Raw genomic sequence first — 18,189 nt, forward strand, 5'->3', positions numbered from 1 at the left:
GTTATTACTGGAAAAACATAAGCATATAAGGTCATAAGGTGCTTTGCCTTCTGGAGACGTGTTTGTTTGTTTCGGAGAAAACACGCCCCCGAGGTTTTCGTAGAGAATGTTAAACCGGGGGATTTCCCTCCCCCTAAGGTTTTACCAGTGGTGTAAATCCCGCGTATCACCTCACAGTACAACCAGACCAGCGGTTGTATTGGGATAATGTGCCCAACCAGGTGTAGCCTGGGGCCATTTTGGAAGTTTGATCAAACTTAACGCTGGGGTCTGCCAAGTGTGGTCTGCGCAATCGCTTTAGACGCAGCTGACACAATTGTCCTCTATCAAAGGTTAATCTTGATCCGGGTATTTCTAGGCAACTGCTGAGGACGAAAATACACGCAGCTATTTCCTGTAACTGACGATTGAGCAATCGAGTGTAATCGTTGGAGGCTTGATGAGTTTAGACTCTTTCTCGTAGATGTTAAAACGATCAGATCGTAACGGGTAAGAGATATATTTATTACCTTATACAGTGCAACCAGAAATTATTGAGAATTTAAAGATTGTAATTTTTTTATATTTTCATTCATTACTCACGTATTAAATGTGAATATAATAGAACATAACTCGAGATTCAAAGACAGGTGAGCAGTTAGTATTTTGTCAAGTCACCATGGGAAGCAATGCAGGCTTCAATGCGGCGGGTCCATGCTGTCCCAATATCGGACCACCTCTTCTTTCATTTCAGCAATATTTGTCAGATTTTTCTTATTGACACTTTCCTTCATAAGTCCCCAAACATTTTCTATTGGATTTAGGTCAGGGCTATAGCTTGGCCAATCTAATAATGTCATATTTTGGGTCCGAAACCAGGCCTGTGAATGCTTTGAACGATGTTTTGGGTCGTTGTCCTGCTGGAAAATCCAAAATTTCCACAGAACACGTGAGCAGATGGAAGTAAATGTCCTTCGAGAATATCTGTGTATCGCTCACTGTTCATATTCCCTTCAAATACACATAGGGGCATTGCCCCTAACACATACATGCCACCCCACACGTTAAATTTCGGACTGTACTTTGGGCGCTGATACAAAGGTTTTTCAGTTTGTTTGGTCCAGAATTTCAGTGTATTAGGAAACAGCCACACAGAACTTTCATCTGAGAAAATCACATTGTCCAAGTTAAAATTTCTATGCTGTAAGCACCAGTTCAACCTTCGCTCCTTTTGTTCAGGTTTCATGATCGATGATGGAATTCCTCGACTTTTCTGCCAACCCATTGGATGCAGCTCAGTTGTAATTGTCTCCTGACAGACAGCCACAGTTCCTCTATCAACGATATCCAGCCTTAAGTTTTCTAAACTCCTTCGTTTGTTTTTAGAAACAAGAATACCAAGCCCCCTCCTGTCACCGACAGTCAATTTTCTGGGCCTACCTGCGCCTCCCTGGTGCTCAATGCCATATCCATTTGCAATATTTTTCAAAACATGATAAACAGTGGACAAAGGGATGCCTGTTCTACTTGAAATCACTTTAGCTGATCTGATGTTTTTGTTATAATACTCTAAAATCAACTTCCTCTTCTCTAAATCATCCATACTGAGGATAACTGAAAATGTCGTCTGCTAGCAAGTAAACAAAGGGGCATAACCCTTCACAAACTAATGAAAAAGGACTAGCAGAGTTGTCTGTCTTGAATGAAACCAAGCACTTGATAGCTGGTCAAGGTTGTTTATACTAGAAATCCAGTTAAACATATTCCTAAAATTCTCAATAATTTCTGGTCATACTATATCTTTTGCTCCAAATGCATTGCAATCGTTAGAATCCTTTAATGGATATCTTTTTATAACATTCAAAAAATAACAGAGGAAGGAACATCTTAAATCGTGCAAATCTGAATGAATGGATATTGGGACAGGGTGGAGTGAGCGAGTTGAGTTTTACGGCGCACTCAGCAATATTCCAGCTATATGGCGGCGGACTGTAAATAATCGGAACTGGACCAGGCAACCCAGGGATCAACAGCATGAACATCTATCTACGCAACTGGGATGCGATGACATGTGTCAACCCAGTCAACGAGACCACCCGATCCCGTTAGTCGCCTCTTACGACAAGCATGGGTTACTGAAGGTTCATTCTAACCCGGACCTTCACGGGTGGATCGCATACGAGACCATGGCTCCCGTTTATTTGGAAGTTTGAATTTAATTATGTTCCTATGCTTTTTTCCCTACAACCTCTGGACCGCCTCCGTGGTGTAGTGGTTAGAGCGTCCGCCCGGAGAGCGGAAGGTCGCGGATTCGATCCCCGACCGCGTCATACCAAAAGACGTTAAAATATGGTACTTGTTGGTCCCTGTCTGGCGCTCGGCATTAATGGGTACAACAAGGACAGGTCGGCTCGGAGTCAGTATAATGTGTCTGAGTGGGGTATTCATGCTTCACTGCGGCATGGTATCTCAGTGGGCTAGCACTATAAAACCAGCTTGCGTCTGGGCTAGTTCAAGCAGCCGCACCTACACATACACACGCATGCACGTCGTCATATGAGCGAAATATTCTCCAGCGCGACGTTAAACCCAATTTCACCGCACCCCTACAACCTCTAAAAGATCCTGGTGCGCACCTTTCTGGGATGGGACATACTCTGCTCTTCTTAGGCCAGCTCATTAATTAAATAGGGGTGGACAGCATGGCTCAGCTAATTATTGTACTCATTGAGTCTGTCTTATGGGAGGTCTGTCTTTTGGGAGTGAACCCGCAGTCAGAACTATTCAAACTATACCACGATTACCAGTATATACTCGAATCGGTGCAAGGCCAACCAGTGAGTGAAAACATAAAAACAAAACATGATCAAAAATAAAATCACATGGCTTGTGCCATACTCATTTGACATTTTAGCTCAAGCCTATGAGCCGACGGAAACATATGACGTCATGCCAAAGTGTCATGGTCGCACTTTGGAAGCGATCGATGCTGACGTTAGTTTCGTAGACTTAAACATGTATTAAACACTTGAATGAACTAACAATAAACATAATAACATGTAAGTACCGTAGTATACCTGTTTAAATATTCGTTTGTATTTTACACGTGTGTCTTATACGGGCTAACATTGATGACGCCAGGATAAGTTAAGCGGTAATATCCTTTAGGTTTTTATTTCATTTCGATGATATTTGATACAAATATTTCTTAAAATACTTCCTCCCTGTCACCCGTGAAAATCCGGGTAAGAATTGGATTTCAGCAACTCATGCTTGTCGTACGAGGCAATATAGCGGGATTGGCTTGGTTGACACATGTTATCGTATCCCAGTTGCGTAGATTTATGCTCATGCTGTTGATCACTGGATTGTCTGGTCCAGACTCAATCATTTACAGACCGCCGCCATATAGCTGGAATATTGCTGAAAGCGGCGTAAAACTAAACTCACTCACTCCACTCTGTCGCCAAGGTAACACCTGACCTGACTAAATACAGGACAACGAGTACATGTGCTGATGTATTGCCCAACTGTATTGTTCGCTAAGTATTGAAGCACGACAGTGTCTGTAACATGTAACATGGCGGCATTTAGGGTTTTCTGTCCTTCTTTTAACCCTCGAAATCACCCACAATGTTATTTGACAACAAAAGCCTAGAGTATCAATTACCAAAAAGACAGTTGACAACAGGAGGCATATTTGTGTGAAGCCAGTATTGAAATCAGATTTGGTACAGTCTACACGAGGAAGATATAACAAAATAGCGTGAAAGCATGCAAGCGGCTGTTTTATGAATGGAAGTTTTCAGGCTTGACGAAAACAGCACGAAATGTATGGCAAGCTGTATTCACATTAAGAAATTACTGATATCTAAAGTTGCTTTAAGGATATGTGTGTCATAACATAACAACACGGACGGCAGAGTGCAGTCAAGGGCACTATTGTAACAGGATGCTGGAAAACCTGTGTTCGGGTGTATAGTGACTTGCCGCACAGCAATATCAGAGAGCACAGCATGTCTTGCTAGTTGCTGCAGAAACTTGCAACAAGGTAATGCGCATATTCCCCCTCCTCGTCAATGATGTGGCGCATGGCAACGTAGGCGGTTTCAATATGCATGTTTTCACGCAACTTCCAATGTCCAATCTTTATTCAATACTCAAAGGCCACAGGCCTATAGTACAATATGTAGTAGTACAATATAGAAGAGTTTTATATTATACAATATTACTATTTGATATTATGTTTACATGCTCGATGACGATTATTCTTTTCTCAGTTCTATAGCCAGATATATAAACATAGCAACATTCTGAATCACATCATGGTTGTTGCAGTTATTTGTAGATGGATGTACATAATAACATTCTTTCTACGTACTTTCTACGTAGTTTATCATATAGTGGACATATGAGCAGAAATGATATTCATTTTCTAAGGCATTAATATTACAGACATTATAGACATATTAAAGACATATTATTTACATAACCTATCTTCTCTTTTTATCTTAATAAATCTACCTTTTTCAATCCATAGATCATGTGATGAGCAGCGAAAACGTGCTAAACTTACTCTAGATTTTTTTATCGTGACACATGGATATAATGCTCAGTGTAAATGTATGGCTTAAAAGATGAAGAGTAATCACATTTCGTAGAAAGGGAAAGTTTTCAAGAAAGTTTTGTTGGTATATATCTTTCAATCTTTGCGTAAATAAACTAATAAACGTTGAGGGAAACTCAACATACTGCTCATACCACATGTGATTAAAACCTGTTGTAAATAAAAGATTCCTTACATTCTTTACCCAATTTGTGTGTCCATTTCTATCATATAAAAATCATCATGTCATAACATTTCACTGGTAAACGATAAGAGGACATACTTAAAAGTCTTGGCCAATATTGGATTACTTTCACTTGTGAATTTATACTAAGAGGAAACCTATCACACTCACCATAAATCATTACATTAGGTGTGATCATAATTATATTTACCCCAAGAAACATCTTACATGCAAGTAAATGAACTTTTTCTAATTGGTCGAAATATTGAGATCCCCAAATTTCAGCGCCGTATAATAGAATCGGACTAACTTTAACATCAAATATTCTGAAAAGGGATGCTAACTTCGTCTTCAGCTAATCCAACAGATTCGCACAAATTGACGTATTAACTTTCAAAGTAGGGGTCGTTATCAAACTTATAGTTTACACTATCTGGCTAGCTATTCTCGAAACGTTCGTAACCTTAGGAACTTCTTTAGCCCATTCTTAACACATTGGTTACGATCAAAGTTAAGAATTCTTAGGGCTACGAACGTTTCGAGAATAAGGGCCCCGGTTGAAATATCTAGAAATATTTCGTTTCATTGTTACAAAGCATCTGAAGGGGCGGTGGGGTAGCCTAGTGGTTAAAGCGTTGGCTCGTCACGCCGAATACCCGGGTTCGAATCCCCACATGGGTGCAATGTGTGAAGCCCATTTCTGGTGTCTCCCCGCCGTGATGTTGATGGAATATTGCTAAAAGCGGCGTAAAACCATACTCAGTCAGTCAGTCAGACAAAGCATCTGCTTTACGAAACATCATACTAATGCCATGTAAATACAAAACGTTCACGCCCGAGAATTATCGGTCTCGATTATATCCAAGGAGCCTAAAAGGAGAAATAGCCGTGGGAATTATATAGATCACTATATATCAGTCACGATATTGATTAAATATTTCCGTAATATTACCGATGTAGCGTTACGTTTTAACACCCGGTGTTCGCGAAAAGGGTACACATATCCTGCTCTGTGTGTCTGCCCCCTTCTCATATGCAGTTTGCACACAAACGTAAGTGGTTTTTTTTTGCTCCTTGACGCTGCACATAAAGATTCCTGCCTCCATGTTGGTTGGTTGGTTTGCTTGGTTTTTTGAACGCTGCACTCAGCAATAAATCGATCTACGCAACTGGGATACGATGACGTATGTCAACCAAGTCAGTGAGCCTGACCACCCGATCCCGTTAGTCGCCTTTTACGACAAGCATGCATGGTTTACTGAAGATCACTTCTAACCCGGATCTTCACGTGTCTGTGGCCTGTAAGCAAAGCCTGGTGCTACGACTGTCAAGGGGGGGCTGATTTCTCACTCGAATATAAAGTTCTAATTAGATGGTGCTTAATTGGTGAGGTGCATGAATGCATAATATATATAATTGCATTAAACTTTTATCTCTGTCTTTTTTTCAGAAGGATATACAAGCTGTGTTACCAGAATGGTTGAATACTACATGTAAGTATGTTGTTCAGATGGTTGTGCCTATGTTAAGGTATTACTACATGTAAGTATGTTGTTCAGATGGTTGTGCCTATGTTAAGGTATTACTACATGTAAGTATGTTGTTCAGATGGTTGTGCCTATGTTAAGGTATTACTACATGTAAGTATGTTGTTCAGATGGTTGTGCCTATGTTAAGGTATTACTACATGTAAGTATGTTGTTCAGATGGTTGTGCCTATGTTAAGGTATTACTACATGTAAGTATGTTGTTCAGATGGTTGTGCCTATGTTAAGGTATTACTACATGTAAGTATGTTGTTCAGATGGTTGTGCCTATGTTAAGGTATTACTACATGTAAGTATGTTGTTCAGATGGTTGTGCCTATGTTAAGGTATTACTACATGTAAGTATGTTGTTCAGATGGTTGTGCCTATGTTAAGGTATTACTACATGTAAGCATGTTTCAGATGGTTGTGCCAGATGGTTGTGCCTATGTTCAGATGGTTGTGCCTACTACATGTATTAAGTGTGTTGTTCAGATGGCCCATGTTGTTCAGATGGTTTGCCTGTTGTTAAGATGGTTTACTACATGTAAGTATGTTGTTCAGATGGTTGTGCCTATGTTAAGGTATTACTACATGTAAGTATGTTGTTCAGATGGTTGTGCCTATGTTAAGGTATTACTACATGTAAGTATGTTGTTCAGATGGTTGTGCCTATGTTAAGGTATTACTACATGTAAGTATGTTGTTCAGATGGTTGTGCCTATGTTAAGGTATTACTACATGTAAGTATGTTGTTCAGATGGTTGTGCCTATGTTAAGGTATTACTACATGTAAGTATGTTGTTCAGATGGTTGTGCCTATGTTAAGGTATTACTACATGTAAGTATGTTGTTCAGATGGTTGTGCCTATGTTAAGGTATTACTACATGTAAGTATGTTGTTCAGATGGTTGTGCCTATGTTAAGGTATTACTACATGTAAGTATGTTGTTCAGATGGTTGTGCCTATGTTAAGGTATTACTACATGTAAGTATGTTGTTCAGATGGTTGTGCCTATGTTAAGGTATTACTACATGTAAGTATGTTGTTCAGATGGTTGTGCCTATGTTAAGGTATTACTACATGTAAGTATGTTGTTCAGATGGTTGTGCCTATGTTAAGGCATTACTACATGTAAGTATGTTGTTCAGATGGTTGTGCCTATGTTAAGGTATTACTACATGTAAGTATGTTGTTCAGATGGTTGTGCCTATGTTAAGGTATTACTACATGTAAGTATGTTGTTCAGATGGTTGTGCCTATGTTAAGGTATTACTACATGTAAGTATGTTGTTCAGATGGTTGTGCCTATGTTAAAGGTATTACTACATGTAAGTATGTTGTTCAGATGGTTGTGCCTATGTTAAGGTATTACTACATGTAAGTATGTTGTTCAGATGGTTGTGCCTATGTTAAGGTATTACTACATGTAAGTATGTTGTTCAGATGGTTGTGCCTATGTTAAGGTATTACTACATGTAAGTATGTTGTTCAGATGGTTGTGCCTATGTTAAGGTATTTACTACTGTTCAGATGGTTGTGCCTATGTTAAGGTATTACATGTAAGTATGTTGTTCAGATGGTTGTGCCTATGTTAAGGTATTACTACATGTAAGTATGTTGTTCAGATGGTTGTGCCTATGTTAAGGTATTACTACATGTAAGTATGTTGTTCAGATGGTTGTGCCTATGTTAAGGTATTACTACATGTAAGCATGTTGTTCAGATGGTTGTGCCTATGTTAAGGTATTACTACATGTACGTAAGTATGTTGTTCAGATGGTTGTGCCTATGTTAAGGTATTACTACATGTAAGTATGTTGTTCAGATGGTTGTGCCTATGTTAAGGTATTACTACATGTAAGTATGTTGTTCAGATGGTTGTGCCTATGTTAAGGTATTACTACATGTAAGTATGTTGTTCAGATGGTTGTGCCTATGTTAAGGTATTACTACATGTAAGTATGTTGTTCAGATGGTTGTGCCTATGTTAAGGTATTACTACATGTAAGTATGTTGTTCAGATGGTTGTGCCTATGTTAAGGTATTACTACATGTAAGTATGTTGTTCAGATGGTTGTGCCTATGTTAAGGTATTACTACATGTAAGTATGTTGTTCAGATGGTTGTGCCTATGTTAAGGTATTACTACATGTAAGTATGTTGTTCAGATGGTTGTGCCTATGTTAAGGTATTACTACATGTAAGTATGTTGTTCAGATGGTTGTGCCTATGTTAAGGTATTACTACATGTAAGTATGTTGTTCAGATGGTTGTGCCTATGTTAAGGTATTACTACATGTAAGTATGTTGTTCAAATGGTTGTGCCTATGTTAAGGTATTGCCTCAGTTACCCGCCATCACTTGACCATTATTGTAAAATGCTGTTTATTGAGGTGTATAAAGGGCAACATTAACCAAAGGAAACGGAGACAAACGCTACTTTCTCTCCCAAACTGAATCACGTGTCTTGTTAGGAATTAAAATAATATCAGTTTTGTGTAAAGAACACAAACACATCTAGTGAGAATTATATAAAATAGAACAAACTTTATGGATAACAACTTCTTTGATTCGTATAAAAGGGTTTTGCATCATAACCTCTTATGGCACAGGTCGAATTGTTTTCCAACAAGCTGACTGTCCAATTGACAGGGCTGTTACAAACTACATGTAGAAGAAATTACTTATCGCTCTATTTTACTTGAGAACAATGTGTATTACATAATCATTGAAACAGAAAAGGAAAACACAATTTGAACAATTGAAGTAAAATCTAAAAACTTTAAATGAACAACTGAAAAACGAGACCGCTGTCAAACTGACTTAAATGAAGTAGCATCCATGCCTTGTAACATGGTCGTACAAAAAGAAATTGAATAAAAGGAACAAAGACGGATTATGAAAACATATCAATTCCAAATGACACTTATAATGTCTTTTGATGAAACATTGATAAAACATAATAATGATGAAATAATAGTCCATTTGAATACATGATGCAAACAAATGTACTTAAAGGAGCAAATCAAAGTGTCCTTTATAAAATAAATTTGCTCGTGGAGTAACATACTCCTCGAGTAAATATACTTTTACTTTACCTCTGGAGTCTGGAGTAGGTGTAAATTACTCCAGTAGTATAAATACTTGGTGTCCTCCCATTTGTGAGAACTCCCAGTTGTGAGACACATTAATTAATGGTTCAGTGCACACAGGTGGTGCTTCCCCGTCCCTATGATGAAAGTGGGAACAGCCCTGTTGCTGAAGAGTACCCGCAGGAGGCATAGTTCATTAATGAGTTAATTAACACAGAAGACATTGTTCGTTGAAGAGCATTTATGTTTTCATTTGATACTGAAATACTGAAAAAGATTATCGTGAACTGGTGATATATTCTACTTGTTGAAGGCCTGCCATAATGGTGATCGGAAAGAGCAGTCAAAGGTTAATAAATACATTTGTATTAATTATAGTTACAACAGTTATTGCTAGATTTTTCAAACACGTAAATCTGAGTAGGTAAATTAATTTCTCTTTCAAATGATCACGAAGTTACCTACACAAAGTGTTTATTTTTTAAAGCCATTTATCTGAGTAGGTTAATTACTTTATCTTTTAGAGTTTCATTAAGTTACCTCCACAAGATTCAGTGAAATAGCTAATCCATAATTAGCTTGGGTTAATCCATTCAATCAGATAGGGGAGTAAGGTGTGTTTTCTTTGCTAATTACCTTCTCCACTGTCTCACAACTGGGAGTCTCACAACTGGGAGTTCTCACAAATGGGAGTAGACCTAAATACTTACATGAGTAAATTCATTTTGTGACGTTTACATGGTCAGTTTACTTACCATAGAAAATTTACTAATTATACCCTGTTGGCATGCACCTGTTTACATACGTGAGCTAATTTACACACGATGTTAAAAAGTACACACGTGTGTAAATGTGTCATGCGAACGCATCTAGTAAACTGTAACACACGTTGGTATATTTACACAAGGATCAAATTTGCATGTGGTCTGGAGGTCATGCAAATGTATAGTGACACGTGTGCAAATTTGCATGGTCAGTATATGTGCCATGCCAACGCATAGCAAAAATACATTGGTGTGTATTTCAAGTTATTTCTTTAACGAAACAATTTATATTTTGATGTTTGAAAGTCAAGAATTCCAACTCACGTGGTATAATTCTAACCTGAAAGATGAGGATTTTGGATATGTACCCCATTTATTATATGATTTAAAAGAAATAAATAATAAAAAATAATAAATAAATAATCAAATAAATAAATATTAAAATCATTTATTAGTCAACACCGTAATCATTATGTTATTGCGGAAATATGACTCTAACGTGTGATTAAACTCAGGAGTTAACATATTCTTGTAGTGTTACGTGAAGCTATAGGTTCGGCCGAACATCTGTTGAAACGGCTCCATTCCCATTCCCCACCCTACCAACGATGAAGACACCATCCAGCAAGTGGAGGCTGCCATTTTAGAATATGGCATAACTGTTGGCCAGTTAGCCCAAAATGTCAAGATAAGTGTAGGGTCTGTGGGAAAAAATCCTTCACGACCATTTTCACATGCATAAGGTGTTTGCACGGTGGTCACTCCTTTCAGAAGCAGGAACTAGTCGATTGCTCAAAGGCTCTTTTGGACATGAGCAAACAAAACCAAGAAGCCTTTTTTGAAAGGCTTTTCCGTCACATAGCATGAAGCATGGGTTCATCACTATGACCCTGAGACTAAAGTCCAGTCTGTGCAGTGAAAGCACTTTGAATCACCACCCCCAAAGAAGGCAAGTGTTCAGCCCTATGCAGGAGAGGTCATGCTCACCATATTTTGGGAACAGTACGGAATACTGATGACAGATTTCTTGGCAAAGGGTACCATAATTACTGGGACTTACTATGCCTCACTACTCCGTAAAATTGCGAGGAGCTATCAAAATCAAAAGGCGAGGCATGCTGACCAGAGTAGTCCGTCTCTTACAAGGCAATGCCCCAGTCCACAACTCGCATGTTGCCCAGACGCGCGTTCTTGTGGCTATGAAATCCTTCCACACACACCCTATTCTCCTGACCTGGCACCATTTGACTTTCACCTGTTTCCAACCATGAAGTCATTTTTTAAGGGAACAGGTCCCCCAGATGATGAAACACTGATTTCCAAGATGAAGTCGTGGCTTGAGGTTCAGCCCACTAACTTTTACCAACAAGGCCTCCTGAGTTGCATATTACGATGGAAAGAGTTACAGCTCCTGGTGGTGCCTGTGGAGAGAAAGACTAATAACTGCTTCACAGTTTCTTTGTCTAAGTTTGTCGGAAGTGGGTCAGGGAAATCTTTAATGAACGTCTACCAAAAGCAATGTTCGATTGTCATTCTTGCACGACTTTGTCCGTACATGCCTCTGCGAGAAGAAGGTTTGAGAAGCCATGGTCTTAGAATGTAAGATCTCCGAGGATAACTACAGGTAAATGGGATATCCTTCGTGTCGGTGAGCATAATCTTCCTTGACCACTGAGGAAATACAGAAGGTTCTTAACCTGAACAAAAGATCTCAGACTTTGAAAACACTCTTACGTCATGAACATTAAACACGACCAGGTCTCCCAATGTAAATGTCTCTGAACAAATACTTGTAATCACATAGTGAGTACCAGCCGATTGTATTCAGGGAGTTCCTATTGGACACTTGTGGAACAATTATGGCAATGTGGCAGCCGTCTATTGCTCCTGTACAGTTTGGGAAATTCCACTTTTTCTCGAAACCTTAAATGCCGTCTCGGAGATATTCATGTTTAAGGAAAACCACGGACTGTTCCAGTGGAACATCTTAAACAGCTTCAACCAAATCCAAATTGATTTGCAAATGTTTTGTACTTAGCAGATGTGGTAAGCCAATAGAAAGCAAAAGCAACCTTTTTTCTGGTAACCAAAGAAAGACATACATAGATTTCTTTTGGTTTGACACACTCTGCCACTTTGGTATAAAACCAACTACAAAACGTCTTTAGTCATCCTAAAATTGTCATACCAATCTTTGTCGTCGACTGCTCTAAGAGTGCCTGTTACGACGTAAATTGTAATAGAAACGCAAATTGTAATACTTGCAGCAAATTGTAATAAACTTGACGTAAATTGTAATAAAAACGCGAATTGTAATAAAAACGCAAATTGTATACTGAGTCAAAAAGAAACTTCACATTCTTTCTTCAGGGCACTATAAAAGAACAAGAGATGGTAAGATGGTTAAATTGTTATTACTACAGGTAAGTATGTTGTTCAGATGGTTGTGCCTATGTTAAGGTATTACTGCATGTAAGTATGTTGTTCAGATGGTTGTGCCTATGTTAAGGTATTACTGCATGTAAGTATGTTGTTCAGATGGTTGTGCCTATGTTAAAGGTATTACTGCATGTAAGTATGTTGTTCAGATGGTTGTGCCTATGTTAAGGTATTACTGCATGTAAGTATGTTGTTCAGATGGTTGTGCCTATGTTAAGGTATTACTGCATGTAAGTATGTTGTTCAGATGGTTGTGCCTATGTTAAGGTATTACTGCATGTAAGTATGTTGTTCAGATGGTTGTGCCTATGTTAAGGTATTACTGCATGTAATTGTGTTGTTCAGATGGTTGTGCCTATGTTAAGGTATTACTACATGTAAGTGTGTTGTTCAGATGGTTGTGCCTATGTTAAGGTATTACTACATGTAAGTATGTTGTTCAGATGGTTGTGCCTATGTTAAGGTATTACTACATGTAAGTGTGTTGTTCAGATGGTTGTGCCTATGTTAAGGTATTACTACATGTAAGTGTGTTGTTCAGATGGTTGTGCCTATGTTAAGGTATTACTGCATGTAAGTATGTTGTTCAGATGGTTGTGCCTATGTTAAGGTATTACTGCATGTAAGTATGTTGTTCAGATGGTTGTGCCTATGTTAAGGTATTACTGCATGTAAGTATGTTGTTCAGATGGTTGTGCCTATGTTAAGGTATTACTACATGTAAGTATGTTGTTCAGATGGTTGTGCCTATGTTAAGGTATTACTGCATGTAAGTATGTTGTTCAGATGGTTGTGCCTATGTTAAGGTATTACTGCATGTAAGTATGTTGTTCAGATGGTTGTGCCTATGTTAAGGTATTACTGCATGTAAGTATGTTGTTCAGATGGTTGTGCCTATGTTAAGGTATTACTGCATGTAAGTATGTTGTTCAGATGGTTGTGCCTATGTTAAGGTATTATTACTACATGTAAGTAAAGGAAACGGAGACAAACGCTACTTTCTCTCCCAAACTGAAACACGTGTCTTGTTAGGAATGAAAATAATATCACTTTTTGTGTAAAGAACACAAACACATCTAGTGAGAATTATATAAAATAGAACAAACTTTATGGATAACAACTTCTTTGATTCGTATAAAAGGGTTTTGCATCATAACCTGTTATGGCACAGGTCGAACTGTTTTCAAACAAGCTGACTGTCCAATTGACAGGGCTGTTACAAACTTTATGTAGAAGAAATTACTAATCGCTCTATTTTACTTGAGAACAATGTGTATTACATAATCATTGATACAGAAAAGGAAAACACAATTTGAACAATTGATGTAAAATGTAAAACTTTTAAATGAACAACTGAAAAACAGAGACCGCTCTCAAACTGACTTAAATGAAGTAGAATCCATGTCTCGTAAGATGGTCGTTCAAAAAGACTGAGTGAGTTTGGTTTTACGCCGCTTTTAGTAATATTCCAGCAACATCACGGCGGGGACACCAGAAATGGGCTTCACACATTGTACCCATGTGGGGATTCGTACCCGGGTCTTCGGCGTGACGAGCCAACCCTTTAACCATTAGGCTACCCCACCGCCCCGTTCAAAAGAAATTGAATAAAAGGAACAAAGACGGATTATTAAAACATATCAATTCCAAATGAAACTCATGTCTTTTGATGAAACATTGATAAAACATAATAATGATGAAATAATAGTCCATTTGAATACATGATGCAAACAAATGTACTTAAAGGAGCAAATCAAAGTGTCCTTTATAAGATAAATTTGCTCGTGGAGTAACATACTCCTGGAGTAAATATACTTTTACTTTACCTCTGGACTGACTGACTGACTGAGTTTGGTTTTACGCCGCTTTTAGCAATATACCAGCAACATCACGGCGGGGACACCAGAAATGGGCTTCACACATTGTACCCATGTGGGGATTCAGACCCGGGTCTTCGGAGTGACGAGCCAACGCTTTAACCACTAGGCTACCCCACCGCCCCTTTTACCTCTGGAGTCTGGAGTAGGTGTAAATTACTCCAGTAGTATAAATACCTACATGAGTAAATTCGTTTTTTTGACGTTTACATGGTCAATTTACTTACCATAGAAGTAAATTTACTAATCATACCCTGTTGGCATGCACCTGTTTACATACGTGAGCTAATTTACACACGATGTTAAAAAGTACACACGTGTGTAAATGTATCATGCGAACGCATCTAGTAAACTGTAGCACACGCGTTGGTATATTTACACAAGGATCAAATTTGCATGTAGTCTGGAGGTCATGCAAATGTATAGTGACACGTGTGCAAATTTGCATGGTCAGTATATGTGCCATGCCAACGCATAGCAAAAATACATTGGTGTGTATTTCAAGTTATTTCTTTAACAAAACAGGTTATATTTTGATGTTTGAAAGTCAGAATTCCAACTCACGTGGTATAATTCTAACCTGAAAGATGAGGATTTTGGATATGTACCCCATTTATTATATGATTTAAAAGAAATAAATAAAAAAATAAAATAAATAAATAATCAAAAAAATAAATATTAAAATCATTTATTAGTCAACACCGTAATCATTATGTTATTGCGGAAATATGACTCTAACGTGTGATTAAACTCAGGAGTTAACATATTCTTGTAGTGTTACGTGAAGCTATAGGTTCGGCCGAACATCTGTTGAAACGGCTCCATTCCCATTCCCCACCCTACCAACGATGAAGACACCATCCAGCAAGTGGAGGCTGCCATTTTAGAATATGGCATAACTGTTGGCCAGTTAGCCCAAAATGTCAAGATAAGTGTAGGGTCTGTGGGAAAAAATCCTTCACGACCATTTTCACATGCATAAGGTGGAAGCAGGAACTAGTCGATTGCTCAAAGGCTCTTTTGGACATGAGCAAACAAAACCAAGAAGCCTTTTTTGAAAGGCTTTTCCGTCACATAGCATGAAGCATGGGTTCATCACTATGACCCTGAGACTAAAGTCCAGTCTGTGCAGTGAAAGCACTTTGAATCACCACCCCAAAGAAGGCAAGTGTTCAGCCCTATGCAGGAGAGGTCATGCTCACCATATTTTGGGAACAGTACGGAATACTGATGACGGATTTCCTGGCAAAGGGTACCATAATTACTGGGACTTACTATGCCTCACTACTCCGTAAAATTGCGAGGAGCTATCAAAATCAAAGGCGAGGCATGCTGACCAGAGGAGTCCGTCTCTTACAAGGCAATGCCCCAGTCCACAACTCGCATGTTGCCCAGACGCGCGTTCTTGTGGCTATGAAATCCTTCCACACACACCCTATTCTCCTGCCCTGGCACCATTTGACTTTCACCTGTTTCCAACCATGAAGTCATTTTTAAGGAACAGGTCCCCAGATGATGAAACACTGATTTCCAAGATGAAGTCGTGGCTTGAGGTTCAGCCCACTAACTTTTACCAACAAGGCCTCCTGAGTTGCATATTACGATGGAAAGAGTTACAGCTCCTGGTGGTGCCTGTGGAGAAAGACTAATAACTGCTTCACAGTTTCTTTGTCTAAGTTTGTCGGAAGTGGGTCAGGGAAATCTTTAATGAACGTCTACCAAAAGCAATGTTCGATTGTCATTCTTGCACGACTTTGTCCGTACATGCCTCTGCGAAGAAGGTTTGAGAAGCCATGGTCTTAGAATGTAAGATCTCCGAGGATAACTACAGGTAAATGGGATATCCTTCGTGTCGGTGAGCATAATCTTCCTTGACCACTGAGGAAATACAGAAGGTTCTTAACCTGAACAAAAGATCTCAGACTTTGAAAACACTCTTACGTCATGAACATTAAACACGACCAGGTCTCCCAATGTAAATGTCTCTGAACAAATGCTTGTAATCACATAGTGAGTACCAGCCGATTGTATTCAGGGAGTTCCTATTGGACACTTGTGGAACAATTATGGCAATGTGGCAGCCGTCTATTGCTCCTGTACAGTTTGGGAAATTCCACTTTTTCTCGAAACCTTAAATGCCGTCTCGGAGATATTCATGTTTAAGGAAAACCACGGACTGTTCCAGTGGAACATCTTAAACAGCTTCAACCAAATCCAAATTGATTTGCAAATGTTTTGTACTTAGCAGATGTGGTAAGCCAATAGAAAGCAAAAGCAACCTTTTTTCTGGTAACCAAAGAAAGACATACATAGATTTCTTTTGGTTTGACACACTCTGCCACTTTGGTATAAACCAACTACAAAACGTCTTTAGTCATCCTAAAATTGTCATACCAATCTTTGTCGTCGACTGCTCTAAGAGTGCCTGTTACGACGTAAATTGTAATAGAAACGCAAATTGTAATACTTGCAGCAAATTGTAATAAACTTGACGTAAATTGTAATAAAACGTAAATTGTAATTGCAAATTGTAATATACTGAGTCAAAAAGAAACTTCACATTCTTTCTTCAGGGCACTATAAAAAGAACAAGAGATGGTAAGATGGTTAAATTGTTATTATTTCATTGCTGAGATCTGTGTGATGTACTCGATATACTGACAGTGCCATAATCAGTTCCATTAGGCTACACCGCCGTTCCAAAACATGGGTATACAGAATGTCAAGTCACAAGAATAAAAATGCGAAGTTTCTCAGTTCAATATCGTGTATGGCCGCCCCGCTCATTCACCACTGCCAAACGCCGTCTCCTCATCGACTGCCTGATGCTTGTGAACACGTGGTTGGGGATTCTGCGCCATTGCTCTTGCAAGGCAGCGCCAAGTTCCTGCAAATTCTGAGGTTCGTTCCTAAGACCAGGAAGCCTTCTCCCAAGTGCATCCCAAACGTGCTCTATTGGATTAAGGTCAGGGGACCTCGATGGCCAGTCCATGACGTTGATTCCAGCGTTTTGAAAGTGTCAACAATGCGGCCGAGCATTATCATGCTGGAACTGTAGACCTGGGCCATGAGCCGCCATGAAAGGAACGAGTTCAGGGGTGAGCACCTGGACGGTAAGCAGCAGCTGTGAGGTTTCCACCAGAAGTCGGGAACGGTTGTTCCCCACAGAAAGCACCCACAACAACTTCCGCCCCGGATCTGTCGACTTCCTGTACACAACATTCACGACGTCGTCTTCAGACTCTATGCCTGCCGTCCGCGAATCTGAGGGTAAACCTGGATTCATCGCTAAAGACGACTCGATTCCAGTCTCTCTGGGTCCATCGGAGGTGACGTTGGGCCCACAGAAGACGTTGACGTTGATGAAACGGCGTCAATATTGGCCCACGATATGGATGTCGAGAATGGAGATTGGCAGCCCGCAAAAACCGATTTCGAATTGGTCTGTGAGTACAGTCGACCTCTAAACATCTCAGCCCTGGTTCGTGTAGCCGGCAGAAATCTGTCACGTAGATGACTCAGGACGACTTGACGGTCTTCTGCTCGTGACGTCACACGTGGACGACCCGACCTTGGGCGATCAGAAGTGGTGCCAGTTTGTTGTAGACGACCTCGCAAGTCATACACAGTACGACGGCTGCATCCCATTGCTCTTGCGACGTCAATAACTGATCTTCCCGCTTGCAACATGCCAACGGCACGTTCACGTTGCACATTT

General features: G+C 39.4%; 1 long non-coding RNA gene across 1 annotated transcript in view; it reads left to right on the plus strand.

The window, feature by feature from the left end:
- Positions 1 to 241: 241 nt before the first annotated feature.
- LOC124285087 overlaps positions 242 to 18,189 on the plus strand; it is a 45,002-nt gene continuing 27,054 nt past the window's right edge. The window contains exons 1-2 of the long non-coding RNA XR_006900723.1: positions 242 to 489; positions 6,220 to 6,262. This is a non-coding gene — a long non-coding RNA (uncharacterized LOC124285087). The remainder of the gene's footprint in view (positions 490 to 6,219; positions 6,263 to 18,189) is intronic.

The sequence above is a fragment of the Haliotis rubra genome, unplaced genomic scaffold, assembly GCF_003918875.1.
Source record: "Haliotis rubra isolate DU_JTF1 unplaced genomic scaffold, ASM391887v1 Scf11, whole genome shotgun sequence".
Classification (NCBI taxonomy): Eukaryota; Metazoa; Mollusca; class Gastropoda; order Lepetellida; family Haliotidae; genus Haliotis; species Haliotis rubra.